We start from the raw sequence: 15,182 nt of genomic DNA on the forward strand, positions 1-15,182 counted from the left end.
CCTGTTATGCACCATGGCTTCTCTCTTGGTGATGTCTCAGCTCTCAGTGCTATTCACACAGCCTCGCCAACTATACTAATTATGAGGCCACCAACGTGTGTGCCAAGAGGGCTTCCTCACAATGTGCCCCAGTTTGTAAGGCTCAAGGTCTGTGTGTTTCTGGGTTCTGAGAGCTGTGGAGAATGGTCCCACTTCTGTACCTGAGTTTGTCATCTGAGTGTCCAAGAAACGATACTTTTGACTAGAGTCCTCTGTCTCTCTCAATAAAATGTCCCTCTCAGCTACTGACCCTCATCTCCTTGGGTATAGAGTTTCAGAGACAATCCAACAGTTGAAGTTGGGCCCTATAACTCACGTCCCTCTCTGTCACCTTTGTTTCTTTCTCAGCTGTCTCCTGTCACCTGGACAGCCACAATAAATAAAACTCTCTTTTCCCCCAGCCACAAAACACAGTGCCTCCATGCACCAGGTGAAGAGAACTCTGAAGAGATGTCATCTCACTTCTTCCCAGCCCTTGCTCAGCCAAAAAAGACCTGTGAAACCTGAGAGCAGAAGCAGGAAGACTATTCCCAGGGGTCCTGGGGAAAAGGGTGCTGGATGAAGTTGGAGGCTGGAAAGAATGGTAAGAGCTCATCAATTCTAAAATGTTAGAATCCTAAGTCCCAAATAGTTTGAGAGAAATGGAGTTGCTTCAGCTTGTTTCCTTCAATAGCCCCCACTGGGTTTGCTTCAGGAAGAGTGAGCTGTGTTTCTAGGTAAAGTTTTTAGCAGTTTCTGCATCTACCTCATTTATGGAAGGGAAGGTACAGAGTGAAGGAACCGGCTGTCTAGTGTAGCTCACCTTTAGGCAAGAGAGGAAGCTGGGATGTGGAGGGCTGGGGTCCATTTACTGAGGGGGAGCAATTAATGGCTCTGTCTGATAAGCCATTTCCTTGAGGGAGAATTTCAGAGATGAGCTTGCTGTGCTTGTACCCAGTCCCTCTAATGTTCTTCAGGAGAGTAAACATGTCTCCATATTATCCAAGGGGTCTTCTCATTGTCTTTTATGGACAATGTGAGGGATGTGGACATTGAGATTCTTTGAAGGTTCCATGAGAATATTTAGCTGACATAAGGGAGAGAAGATAGAGACAAGAGGAAGGTACATATCACTGTGGATAGGAGGAGAGGGTGTGGTAGCCAGCCTCAAAATGGCCTCTAATAATCCTTGCCTCCTGCTGCTCATGTCTTGCATAGTGTCTCTCCCTACACTGAATCCATGTTTGTCTGTATGGCCAATAAAATATGGCAAAAGTGACAGTGTGTGACTTTCTAGGCTAGGTCTTGACTTCCACCTTGGTCTCTGGGATCGTTTGCTCTGGGGGAGGCCAGCCACCATGTTGTGAAGGACACTGAAGCAGCCATGTGGAGGAGTCTATATGAGAAGGAACTGAGACCTCCCACCAAAGTCAGCACCCACTTGTCAGCCAAGTGAGTAAACCTCCCTGAAAGCAGATTCTCTAGCCTCAGTAGAGCCCTCGGATAACTGCAGCCACAGTTGATATCCTCACTACAACCTTGTAAGAGATCCTGAGCCAGAACTGCCCAAACTCCTCCTTACCTATAGAAACTGTGACAGATATTGTTGATTTAAGCCATTAAATTTTGAGCTAATTTATAACACAGCAATTGATAACCCATGAAAAGAGCAAGTCTGGTTATGTGAAGGGCCCTCTGGCATAAGCCTTGTGGGTTGGGGACCTTTATGCACCTTGTCCTTGGGAGGCCGGGGTGGGGGGGTCCTTGTTCTGTAGTAGGCGTTGACAAACTAGGACCTGTGGGTCAAATCCAGCCCTCCACAGGCCAAATCTGTGCACATCACTTGTCCACATATTGCCTATGGCTGGTTTCTTGCTACAATGACGGAAGCGAATAGTTGTGATACACTGGATGGCTCAAAAAGCTGTAAATATTTACTATTTAGCCCTTTTTAAAAAAGATTTTTTATTTATTCATTTGAGGGAGAGAGTACGAGTGAGAGCACGGGCAGGGGGTAGAGTCACAGGGAGAGGGAGAAGCAGACTCCCCACTGAGCAGGGAGCTCGAGTAGGGCTCAATCCCAGGACCCCAATCCCAGGACGCCGGTACTGTGACCTGAGCTGAAGGCAGATGCTTAATCGACTGAGCCACCTAGGCGCCCCTACTACTTAGGCCTTTATAGAAAAAACTAGCCAACTCTGTCCTGTAGGAACAGTGTGATGGTGAACTGTCTTTCTCACACACATACAGATAAGCATACCCTCTCCACACAAAAGTTTGAAGCGTACACATGTATTTCATCTGTCCTGTGAGCCGTCTCTATTTTCCTCATCTGGCTAACTCCTACTCATCCTTCAAAACTCGGTTCAGATGCACCTTCTTGAATCCAAACATTTACTTGTGAAACCCCTCTCCTTCTTTGAGGTTGGCTTATATATGACCTCCTTCCCTCAATCCCCCAAGCGAAACAAATTCTAACAGCAGTGTTTCCATATCTCTTTTAGAACTCTAGTCGATCACATGATGGGGATTTGTTTAGTGTCTTTCTCCCCCACTGGACAATAAGCTCTTCAAGAGCAAGGACTGTTTATAACCTCAGAGAAATATACCTTTACTTATATGTTCATCACAAATCCTTATCAGACACTTATTATTTGTCAGATAATTTGCTTACACAGAGAAAAAGACTAAGTCCCTGCCCTCAGGTTGCTCTAGAACAGAAGTGGAAAAGCAAACTGGCTTTAGGGTATGAGGTGGTGGAGGTGTGTGCAAACTTCATTAGTGAGCATATTTGCTGTAGCCATAAAAACATCTGCAAAATGAAATTGATTTTCAGCACTTTCATAGCATTTACCATTTGTCAGACACTGTACTAAGCACTTACATACGTTACAATTTATTTAATCCTTATACAATATGAGGCAAGTACTACAATTATTTCTATTCTACAGGATATGAAGACCAAGGGAGGTCAAGTAACTTAACCAGGGTCACAGAGCTAAAATGTCCGATGAATTTTGGAGCCATTATTTAGTTGAATAATCTATTCTAAGTCTCAGAAACAACACAAGTGTGAGAAATTGGGGTAATGCTGTTCTTTTCTTTTTGAACACTAAGTGGATAGTTTCTGTCAAGCTGGAAATTCCAGCTCCAGAGTCTTTCTGATGACTTACACTATGCTTGGCATTTTATTTCTAGGAATTGCCTTCTGGGAGATTCTGCTGTTTTAATGATTGTGCAAGCCTGGTTTCCTCATTGACTTGCACTATTTGCCACTTTTAAGTCATCCCTAGTTATCAGTTTTCCTTTCCTAGGGCTTTGTGGGGGGAAGAACACAGTCAACAACCCCCAACGGTGTTCTTTCCTTGCTAAAGTCAATAGGACTATAGATTGTCTACAGTTGGGATGTGAGATGGGACCCTAGTGACTTCTCTCTGCCACCACTTGTCTCCAGCTGTGATCTAGTTGTGGATTAATTGGTTCCACCCTTGGGTGTCATTCAATGGATTGGTTTAAAGAGATTTTGTGTACCGTGGCTAATGCCGCTAGTTCTAGCGTAAAGACCATTGCCCCCTGTAGTAAGAATCACTTGATTGCATTCTAGTTTCCTTTCTAGGAATGAAGACTCTAAAGCTCTAAAGCTGGTCCCCTTTACAAATACATAAGTAGGTGTTCTGAGCCATTTGTCCCCTCTGTTCAGATCACTCATTTGTGCTTGGCTCGGCCTTCCTGCACAAAGATGTGGGCACTTTGTGGTAAAGACTGAAGGTGGGGGAGTGGGAGAAATCCCACTGAGGACAGTGATAGGTGCTGAAAACGGGTATGCCCCTTGCTCAAGAGCCTTTGATCAGCAATTCCCTTCAAAGGGAAAGGTGCAGAGTGAAGTGATGAGGAGTAGTGTCAAAGTGGAGGGGGGAAGGGAAAGGCCGGTATCTCCACTTGTGGTTTTCAGCATATTCATCTTCATTCAACAAGTCCTGATGGAATCAATTATGTGCCAGACCTTGTTTACAATCGGGTCCTGGAGTTTACAATGGCCAATAAGACATATGGTTCCTGCCCTTCTGGAGCAGTGGGGAAGATCAGAAAGAAGTTAACAGTTAAATACAGTAATTGCTAATTATGGTAAGCGATGGTAGGAATAAAGACTGGGCTATTACAGAGAATAATCGAGAGTGGGGGATGGGACAGGACTATTTGTTTTGAATGGAGTAATCAGAGAAGGCCTCTCTGAGGATGTGAAGGATTGCACTTGAAGGATAATGAACATGAAGGATAAAGAAGCAAGGGGAGAATCCCAGACAGAGGGAATGGATTGTGCAAAGGCTCTAAAGCCAAGGTCAGCTCAGGCAAGCAGAAATAGCTAAGTTGCTCTTGGGGGGGGCCTTCAGAGCTTTCCTTTGTTCCATCCAAACGTGTTCCTGGTGATAGCTTGAGAACGCACTTTGCCAGAATCTGTAAGAATCTACAGGGTCATCTGGAGTCTCAGCCTTCAGCTATGGCTTTGAGGCAGAGGAGTATTCATCAAGAAAAGGAGGACATTTAGGGACATGGGGCCCCTTCTCTTCCATTTTAGGACAAGTAGGCCTTGGTAAAGCTTAGTGTTACAAATTACTTATGTCCTCTGGGTTCAAATCTTGGCTCTGCCACTTGCAAACTATAAGCATAACATGTTACCTAACTGCTCTGTGCCTCAGTGTCCTTATCTGTAAACTAGGTCTGAAAAATGTATCTACCTCATAGGATTGTTATGAGGATTTAATTAGTTCACGTTAGCTAAGCACTTAGATCAGTACCCGGCACATAAACATTCAACAATCATGTTGTTGTTATTATTATCACACTGCTGTACCCTGCTGACACTTCAGATGGCAGTGAAGGTGTGTTATATATTCCCCAGATGCTGGTCTCCCAAGGATCAAGCTATAGCTTTCTTATATAATTCAGTTCAGAAATCATTTTTATAGCAGGCACTGTATTGGACACTTCACTGCATCATTTCCTTTGATCCTTCCAACAATCTTAAAGAGGGATTACTACCCCTATTTTATAGATGCAGGAACTCAGGTTTAAAGAGATTAACTCACTTAACCTAAAACCACGAAGCTAGTATGGTTCCTAGGTCCGCCACTGAGATCTGACTCAGTAGGCCTGGGTACGTCCTTGGAATCTGCATTACAAGTACCTGCCCCAACCTTCCCAGCTCAGATGAGGCTGACCTCCTTACTGTACTTTGGAAAGCTATGGCCTTGATGATCTCTAAGGCTCCCTCTGGCTGCAGGTCCATGAAGATGGGGAAGTCCATACGTGCCAAGTACATAGTTTAACGAGGAAGACAGTTTGCTGCTGTTGATGTTTATTATAACGGAATGAACTCAGCTCATGCCACTGGTTCCCTGCTTCAGGGATTGTCCAACAGGCACATGGGGGCTGAAAAATGTCCCCAGAGTGTTTTGCATTATGTGACCTCAGTTCGCAATTTCTCATCTACTGTTCCAAAATAAGATTAAATAAAAATGCTTCGAAAACCAAGTCTTAAGTTTGGGGAAACTCATTTTGCAGTCAAACATGACTGCAGGTTTTTTGGCCGATGTTATTTAAACTACTTGCTGTGAATATTTAGACACTACACTGCAAAATTATCAGTATGCTTGATTATGGGGTTGTATTAATGATCTATTGTTGCATAACAAATTACCCCAAAACTTAAAGGCTTAAAACAACAAACATTTATTTTCTCACAGTTTCTGTGGGTCAGGAATTCAGAAGAGGCTTAACTGGGTAGTTTTGACTCACGGTCTTTCCTGCAGTTGTGGTCAAGATGCTACCGGGCTGTAGTCATCTGAAGTCTTGCCCAGGGCCAGGGGTTCCCTTGCAAGACAGCTCACTCATATGGCCATGGGCAGGAGAAAGCACAATGCTTTTTACGACCTAGTCTCTGAAATGTCCCACTGTCACTTCTGCTTTACCCTTTCTTAAAAGAGAGTCACCAAGATTAGCCCACACACAGGAAAAGGAGATTTAGATGTCACTTCTTGAAGAAATGAGTATCAAAAAATGTGTGGACATTATTTCAAAACCACCATAGAAGTGTTACCCAGATCTTCCTGGAGGTGTTCAGTTACATGCAAGATATGGAGCAGTATTATCCTACAAAAGAATACAGTAAAGATTACTAAATAGTTCTGAATTGCATCTGGCACCAAGAGTTTTGGATAAAGGGTTATGATTCTATAGTATCATGACAAGCTTGCACTATGGTTTTCACCACTTTATTTTATTTTATTTTATTTTATTTTATTTTATTTTATTTTATTTTATTTTATAGATTTCATTTATTTATTCATGAGGGACAGAGAGAGAGAGAGAGAGAGAGAGAGAGAGGCAGAGGTGGTGGAGGGAGAAGCAGACTCCCCACGGAGCAGGGAGCCTGATGCGAGACTCAATCCCAGGACCCTGAAATCATGACCTGAGACGAAGGCAGACGCTTAACTGACTGAGCCACCCAGGCGCCTGGTTTTTTACCACTTTAAATAAATTAAAGCAACATAGAATATTTTGGAATATCTTCCAGCCTCAGGGAACCTCATGGATTATCCAGTAACTAGAATTTACCCTCATCTCCTTCACTCTACAGATGAATAACTTGAGATTCAGAGAGGGAAAAGAAAAATTTCTAAGAACATACATACTGTGTTTCAGACACTACTGAGTGCCTTCGATATATTATTTTGTTAAATTTTCCCACTTTACTGATGAAGAGAATAAGAATCAGAAAGGTGAATAGAATGTCTGGATCAGACAGCTAGTGTGTTTTGGAAACAGGGCTAAAAACCCATGTCTCCCAAGTGTCACCAGAGCCCAAGTTTACAGATAAGGACACTGAGGCACAGAGCAGTTAAGTAACACGTTATGCTTATAGCTTCCAAGCGGCAGAGCCAAGATGTAACACCCCCTCTTATGACCCTCTGGGATGTGAGAGCAGAGCTGGCAAAACCTAGACATCATATCCCTGGAGGGTCAAGTTGAAAGGTCTTCTGTCCACACACCCAGGGTCCTCCCTAGTCTGAAGATCGCACCAGACTGCTGCTTCCCTAGCTAGTGTCCAACCTGAGATTCTCCCCTGGGAACCAGACAAGAACTCCAGAAGTTGCAGAAGCAATGACCTCACTAGCCATTGCCTTACCCTCAAAGTAGGATTCTGAACTTCAGGCTGGGTGGGTGTTGCTGAGGTGTGACCAGGCTCTGTTCCCACTTTGAAATGCCTTCTCAGAGTACCTCAGAGATACATCATGTTCACACTCTCATCTAAGAGGTGTTCCCAAACAAAACCTCCTCCCCAGGGGATTATGGCTGGAGAATCCTTTCCAAGAGCTGTCAGCTTTAAACTCTACAAATGATATGCCATCATTAGGAATCTAAGTTTAAAAGTTACAATGATAGTGGTTGTAGTAATAGAATCAGGACTCTTTTAGTGACATGTGTCAGAGAATCCAATCCGAAATGACATAACCTAAAGGAGACTTAATTGAGAAGTTGAGATGTAGAGTTGATTTCAGGTGTGGCATGATGCAGACAATCAAATGCTCCAGGAGGAATCAGTCTCTCTTTCATCTCTCCACTCTGTATCCTCTGTTGTTGACTCCAATTTCAGACTGTCTGATGGGTCCCTGAGCCAGTCACTAGCATAAGAGGACAACAATGTTCTCACTGGCCAGAACTGGGTCACAGGACATTCCTGGACGGGGGGATTGGGGCAAGCACAGACCAGTAAGTAAACAACTGGAGGCTCCACTGGAAGTAGGACAGAGGGATGTTGCCAATAAGTTTGACAACATTTGAGCCCTTATTATGTGCCAGACTCTATGCTAAGCATCCCACATGCACAAATCTCATTTAATCTTTTAAAAAAATATATTTTATTTATATATTTGAGAAAGAGAGAGAGCACGAGCAGAGGGAAGGGGCAGAGGGAGAGGGAGAAGCAGGCTCCCCGCTGAGCAAGGAGCCCGATGTGGGGCTCGATCCCAGCACCCTGGATCACCACCTGAGCCAAAGGCAGACATTTAGCTGACTGAGCCACTGAAGGCACCCCTCATTTAACCTTTATAAACAACTCTATAAGATACATATTAATATTACATCCATATAATAGATGAAGAAACTGTGGCTCAGAGAAGGTCAGGAACATGCTTAAGGTTGTGTAGCTCCTGAGTGAGGGGCTGAGTTTGAACCAGTTCTGATTCAAGAGCCATTCTGGTTCCATTTCCGTGAAGCTGCCTGTGGCATCAGCTTCCTCCACGTCACTGAGGCTTGGAATAGCAGTGTCTTCTTCAACATCGTCTGCATCCAATAGTCACCAAATCGAGTTGATCCTAGCTTCACCATCTTTGAGCTTCCTGTTCCTGTCTTTTACTCCTAGCGCCACTTCCCTAAGGACTTGATCACTTCTCTCTGGATAATTAGAATAGCTTATCCTTTCCTCAGAGGACACACATGTGAGTTCTGAAGGCCATTTTAACTTACAAATTCATATTTAAAAGTTAGGATTAGGGGCGCCTGGGTGGCTCAGTCAGTTAAGCATCTGCTTTTGGCTCGGGTCACGATCTCAGGGTCTTGGGATTGAGCCCCCACATTGGACTCCCTGCTCAGCGGGGAGTCGGCTTCTCCCTCTCCCTCTGCTCCTCCCTCCACTTGTGCTCTCTCTCTCTGTGTCAAATAAATAAATAAAATCTGTAAAAAAATAAAAGGATCACATAAAAATCTATATCCTATGGTATTCTTTGAAAAAGGAAAAATTCGGTAACACTGAACTCGCAATCTTCATGCCAATAATGACTGAAATTGAGCATCTTTGGTTCAGTTGGCCAAGTCCCTGTTGCTTTTTACCTCCAGACCTCCTCAGTCAGGTAAGTTCCTCACCTACCCTCTGTAAACATCTGAGTTTGCAAGCCTAGTCCCTAGCATCTCCCCATTTTTACCCATCTTCCTGGGACCACTAGGTTTATCTTCTTTTTAAACCGTGATCTGATTATCCCAGTTCATATTCAAAGACATTTAAGAGTTCCACACTGCCTATAGGCCCACCGCAAGCTGGACCCCAGGCTACTTCTTTAGGCCTCTGTCCTCTTGAATAAATAAGCCTCTGCCACACCTCTCTGGACTAGGCCCCATATTCCCTGTCCCACTTGCGTTTGCCCAGGCCTTAATCTCTGGGTCCCTAATGTCCATTCTTAGTCTTCTCTGTGCCTCTTCACACCTGCTCTTTGAGTGCTCACACAACTTTGAATGACCAGGTCAATTCCCACCTCCTCCAAGAAGCCTCCATCAACATTAATGAGCTCCGACTTCATACACCACCAGTCCATTATTTTTGAGCACCTGTTGTGAATGACGTTTACTGCAATAATAAATACTCTTTATAATCAATCAGTCGAGTTCATATTTATGGAACACTGCTATGTGCCAGGCATTTTTTGGAGTGCCTTACGCTCACAGGACCCAGAGCCTGGGCACCTTATCACCACCTCAGATATGTATTCGGCATATATTTTAAAGAAACTGCTGTGTGCCAGACACTGTAGGATATGTTGCAAATGTAAAGATGAATAGTAGCATGCTCTCTGCCCTCAAAGAACTCCCAAGCTAATGGAAAGAGACGGACGTGGTCCAATAGGAGGAATGAGTATCACGGGTGTCCTTATAGAAGTGTAGAAGGAGAAAGGGGGCAACACGGAGGTGTCCATGAGAATTTGGAACTTGTGCACAAAGGGGGTGGGTCACAGCCAGCTGAAGGGTCAGGGAAGACTTTGTAGAGGAACTTTGAGTTGAGTCTTAAAAGGTGAATTACACAAAAAGCCACATATTGTATTATTCCATTTATATGAAATGTTCAAAACAGACACATCCACAGAGACAAAGAGCAGATTTCCAGGGGCTGGGGGAAGGGGAGACTGGGGTGTGATGACTTAACGGGCACAGGATTTCTTTTGGGGATGATAAGAATATTCTGGAATTATATAGTGGTGATGGTTGCAGAAGACTGTAATAGGAGTGATTGAATCATACATTTTCTCTTCTTTTCTTCTCTAGTTTATTTGAGAGAGAGAGTGCGCTTGCGCACAAGCGGCAGGGAGGAGTGAGGGAAAGAGAGAAGCAGACTCCCCGCTGAGCAGAGAGCCTTACATAGGGCCCCATCCCAGGACCTCAAGATCATGACCCAAACTGAAGGCAGACGTTCAACTGACTGAGCCACCCAGGCGCCCTGAGTTGTATAATTTAGAATGATTAAAAAGGTAAAATTTATGTTAAGTGATTTTTATCTCAAAAAAAAAAAAGATGAGTTGATATCTATCAGGTATGCTGAGCAGGGCATGGGGTGGGGGCTATTGGAGATGGGTTGATTTCAGGTAAAGAATGCAAGTTTGGGAAACAGTGAGCTGAGTTAGAATGGCTGCTGTTACAGTGCGCTCGGAGTTGGTGTGGGCAGGGCCTAGATTTCACAGCAGCAACTAAAGCTCCCAAAGCAGATACGGGCAATATAACAATCTTGTAGGCCATTCCCAGGAGTTTGGACTCTATCCTGCCGGAAATGGGGCACTGGTGATGATATTCAGCAGGACGACGATGTGCTTGAGTATATGAGGAAGATCAAACCAATCCTTATATGGAGGATGGGGATGTGTAAAAATCTGGAAGCAATAGGGGAATTATTGTAACAGTCCAGGTGAAAGCCAACAAGGAGTTGAGGATGGGACCATTGCCGCATGCTGGAGAGCAGAATCTTTGTCATTTGCGTTTGTGAATTTCATTCATTCATTGAAATATTCCCTCAATGACCATAAGTGGATTTCCATTGTGGCCCATTATGTGCTGGTGCTGAGGACACAGCAGTGAACACAGACCAGGCCTAGCTCTCCTGGAGCATACTGTCTGGCCAGGGAGGCATGTGATAAACCAGTAATGACACAGTGGATGATTAACAATTGGGAGAGGTACTTTAAAGGACAAGGACAAGGTTCTAGCGGTAGCCAGACAGCCCTAGTTTTAAAACCTGGTTCTCCACTACTCAGATGAGGGCAAGTTTCTCAGGCTTTTGAAGCCTTGGTTGCCTCATCTAAAAATGTGGGTAGCAGCAGTACCCACCCACAGGATGGTTAAGGAGATTAAGTTAGTGCTGTAGATAGAGGTGCCTACCAGTGCTTGGCAGGCTGCAGAAGCTCAGAAGAATCGTTTGATTTTCCACATTAGCTTGGCACCGTAAATCTGAGTTGGACAGAATTATATTATTGACCTTGAACCCGTCAGTCTCTGGAACATGGTGGAAGACATGGGAATGCTGATTTGCTGTGTATAGAGTGGCCAATTGATCTGAGAAGAAGCCCTTTAGGAAATGTTCATTTTTGAGAACAGGCAGGCCTGCCTTAGCATTGTGGAAGTTGCTGTCCTCCCCCTATTACTCCACCCCCAACTAGGCTTCTCTGCGTGTGTAAGAAACAGCCGTGGATTTTGGTGTCTCCCTATATAGTTCATTCCTCAAGAGAATGACATTCCCTGGCCTGGTACAAAATATCCTTTTTTTGACCTTCAGAGGCCAATGTGCCCATGCTCCTTGTAACTCCAAAGGAATGGTGCCCACCAGTGTCTTTCCCTTACAAGATTCAGGCTTAGTCATAAACTCCCTACACATGAGTACCTTCATCCAAAATCATGGATTGAATGCCTCTGTCTGGCAGTCACTGCGCTAGGTGTTAGGATTATAGTATTGAAAAGAATAAGACCACTCCCTCAAAGGCATCCTAATCTCATGGGGAGTCAGAGAGGTAAATGAATCAGCGCCGTCTGTGTTTAAGGGGCTAGAATCAAAGTAGCCCAGGCCATAGAGTGGGTGCACAAAGGCAAACTGAGGCACCTTGTCTGGGAGTGCATGCCAGACTGTGTTAGACAAGGCTGGGCTTTGGTGTCCAGCCCCTGACATACTTCTCGGTGATAATAACTGTCCTTTAGTGAGTACCACTATGTCCCTGACATAAGGCGCCAGATACGTATGTTGCTTAATTTAATCCCCATGATGATGCCATGAGGACTGTTTTAAATGAATCAGTACATTACGACATTTAGAAGAGTGTCTGACTCATGGTAAATGTTCCATAAATGATATCTATTATTATTCTATATTCTCTCTCTCTCTCTCTCTCTGTCCTCTTTCTCTCTGGATAAAACTGAAATTAGGTGAGAGGAGCTCAAAAGTCCATAGGGTCCAAACATAAGTCTTTGGCAAATTCCCATGGAGACCCAAAAGGCAGCTTGGGTTTCCATCACGGGCAGCAGGGATAGGTGAGAAGTGCTGGGTTCTCACAGTGGGGCACTATGTAGCAGGGAGAAGCAGTAGATTAGCAATACACATAGCACTAATGCCAATTGGAGGACTTGGTCATTGGCCCCTCCTGAAGAGGGCTTCTCAGCTCCAGCAGATGGCTGCCCTGTGGGAATAAAGCCTATGACAGATACAGCAGGATGACTCGCTCTGCATCTGTCCCTCCTTTCTCCTCATGCCTCCCTGAACTGCAGAGGCTGGAGAAATAAAATCCACCTTTATCAGCCTTCTTGACACGTTCTGGGTATGATTAGAGTCTGCCATTTAGATTGCTCACAGGAGGCTCAAACTGAGTTAAATGCGGGTGAAGGTGGGATCAGCTTGTTGCTACACTGCTTTGCTGGTGCGGGTCTGGCCAGTGCAGAGCCTCTAGCCGTGATGACAGCTCCCCCATCCTGAGTTGTGGCTCAGGTGATAGGAGCCTGGACTGAGCAGTTGAGATACCATCTGGGTGTTGTTCCTAGTGCTGTTTTGGGGGGCCACTCTCCATCAATCTTGTGAGCACCCAATTCCCTGGAATGTTTTCCTGCTTAACATAGCTAGAACATTTTTTCTTATCGTGTGTGTGTGTGTGTGTGTGTGTGTGTGTGTGTGCGCTCTTCAAAATTTTAATGTGAAATCTCCTGATTTGTAAATAAGGACTTGCACAGAGCACCCAAACCTTTCTCACCCTGGCTTCCTCACCTATGACATGGTGGTGTGAAACCACTTCCCATCATGTAGTGGGAAGGATTCTGTGAAATATCATTTGCAAAGTGCCTGTCATAGAGCAATAACAGACATCTTTCCGTAGCATAGAAAGCATGGGTTTTTAGAAACTGGGTTCAAATTGTGGTAATACTGCTTATCAGCTGTGTGACCACATAAAACTTTCTGCAGCCCTGGGCATTGTGGGTGATAAAATACCTACTATTGCATGGTCTTTTTGTTGGCATGCTGGCTTTGGTGAATATTAAAGAGCTAACATATACCAGGATGCCCAGCACGGTGCTTGCCTGACAGAGTCCTCTCTTCTCAAATGTTCATTTCCTTCTTTATCACCTATTTCCTTCAACCATAGTAATATTTAATATACTTGTGGATAATGGGGATGGTTGGAAAGAAACTAATGAAGTAAACAGTTGTAAAGGATACAATTATACAACCAACCATTTGCTCCCTGTTGGGAGACTGACAATTTTTTTCCCTCCATAATACAGAAAATAAAGTGGTATCTGTCATTTCAGTGGGTGTGTCTGGGTGCTCTGGAGACTGTTCTGCTCACACCTCTTTCCTGCCACCAACCGTCCTTTCTCCTGCTACCAGAACCACGGTTCAGCTCTGCTTCAGGAGATAGGACCGGTGCTCTGGGCATCTGGGGACCTGCCAAGTGAGATAAGAGTGGGTTGGGGAAGGGTAGCCCTCTGAGATCCTTGGCAAAGTGCCAATAAGGTAAGAGGAGGAATGGTTGATGCTGGACACACAGTAGGTCTGCCAGTTTGTCAAGAGTTGTAGGAGACTAGTATTATCTGTGGAAGGGGGTGATCAGGTGCAGAGTAGGATACTGAGGAGAGTCAGGGCTAGAAAATTGCTGATTGAATGGGGAGCATAGTGGCTATTATAGGATTATTTGCTAGCCTTTCTTGCTGTGAGATATACTTCTTGGCAAGAAGTGTGACCAGTGGAATCCATTGAAACGTATTTGTAGAAACCATCAGTAGACATTTATATTGGGTACCGCCCACCATATGCTCCAGTAAGCATTGGAGGGAAGAACGGTGTTTTGTTTTTATTATTTTTTAAAATCCCTTCCAAAGCCTAGCAGTGGTGATTAGCACACCACCTGTAATTTATTGTTAATGTAGACAGGGCATCTTGTGGAGAGACTTGGTCGTTGGACAAACATCTGTGGAATGCTCACTGCCCCCTATATTCCTGCCAGGAGCCTGGCTACAGTCGGAGGATACAAAGTCCCTGCACCCAGGGAACTGACATTATAGAGACGGAGGCAGATGCAGGCCTTCGGCTACCACTAATTGAGTGCCTACTATGTTCATGCACCTACCAGACTCTGGGATATAACAGTAAGACCTGGTCCCTGCCCTTAAAGATACAACATCTGTTGGGGTGGGACAGTGGGAAGGAAATGTCAGGGGGACAGGGAGTTGCAATCTGGTATGCTTCAAGCTGGTGTGGGTGAATTATCCAGGTGTGAGCAGAAACCATCCAGGTGACAACAAGGGGGTTGTGTGTGTGTTTTTGTTGCTGAGGGTGAGGAGAAGGCATTTTAGGCAAAGAAAGCTGCTCTGAGTACAAGAAAGGGCACAAGCCCTAGGAGGACAGGGTGAGCTCAGTATTGCTGTAGGGTAGGGGACAAGGCTGGGAGGTATTGATAGGAAGTGAAATTTCAAGCAAGTTGAGACTAGACCTGCTAAAACTTGTTTGTCATGCTCAGAACCTGAACTTCAATGGGAAACCAGAGAGGTATTTTAAAAGGTAGATTGAATCCATTAATCCTACAACTATTTATTGAGTGTTAACTATGTATATATTTGCTACTGGACTAGATTCTGGGAATTTGATGTTGTGCAAAATAGTTTTTGTCAATGCAGGGTTTATGATCTAATATGAGAGAGATAAATTAAACAAACCAATTTCTTTTACAAGGAGAATGTATTAAGGCAGTGTTTACATAATTAAAACATAATTAAAATCATAACATACTCCACAGTCACCCAACATACATACAAAGTTATTAAATATGACAAGTGCTGTGAAGGGGACTCCAAGTCAGCTGATGGTAAAATGC

At 44.4% G+C, this 15,182-nt stretch overlaps 1 long non-coding RNA gene across 3 annotated transcripts in view; it reads left to right on the plus strand.

Moving 5' to 3' along the window:
• The window catches only part of LOC123795330 (uncharacterized), a 101,969-nt gene that overhangs the window by 36,510 nt on the left and 50,277 nt on the right, over positions 1 to 15,182 (plus strand). For 2 of the 3 annotated variants that reach the window (XR_006780440.2, XR_006780439.2), the window contains 3 exons: positions 441 to 622; positions 1,316 to 1,470; positions 10,111 to 10,313. This is a non-coding gene — a long non-coding RNA (uncharacterized LOC123795330). The remainder of the gene's footprint in view (positions 1 to 440; positions 623 to 1,315; positions 1,471 to 10,110; positions 10,314 to 15,182) is intronic. The other variant, XR_015726263.1, reaches the window with a different exon arrangement.

Source organism: Ursus americanus, chromosome 12 (genome assembly GCF_024610735.1).
Source record: "Ursus americanus isolate L20-20 chromosome 12, mUrsAme1.1.p, whole genome shotgun sequence".
In the NCBI taxonomy this organism is placed as follows: domain Eukaryota; kingdom Metazoa; phylum Chordata; class Mammalia; order Carnivora; family Ursidae; genus Ursus; species Ursus americanus.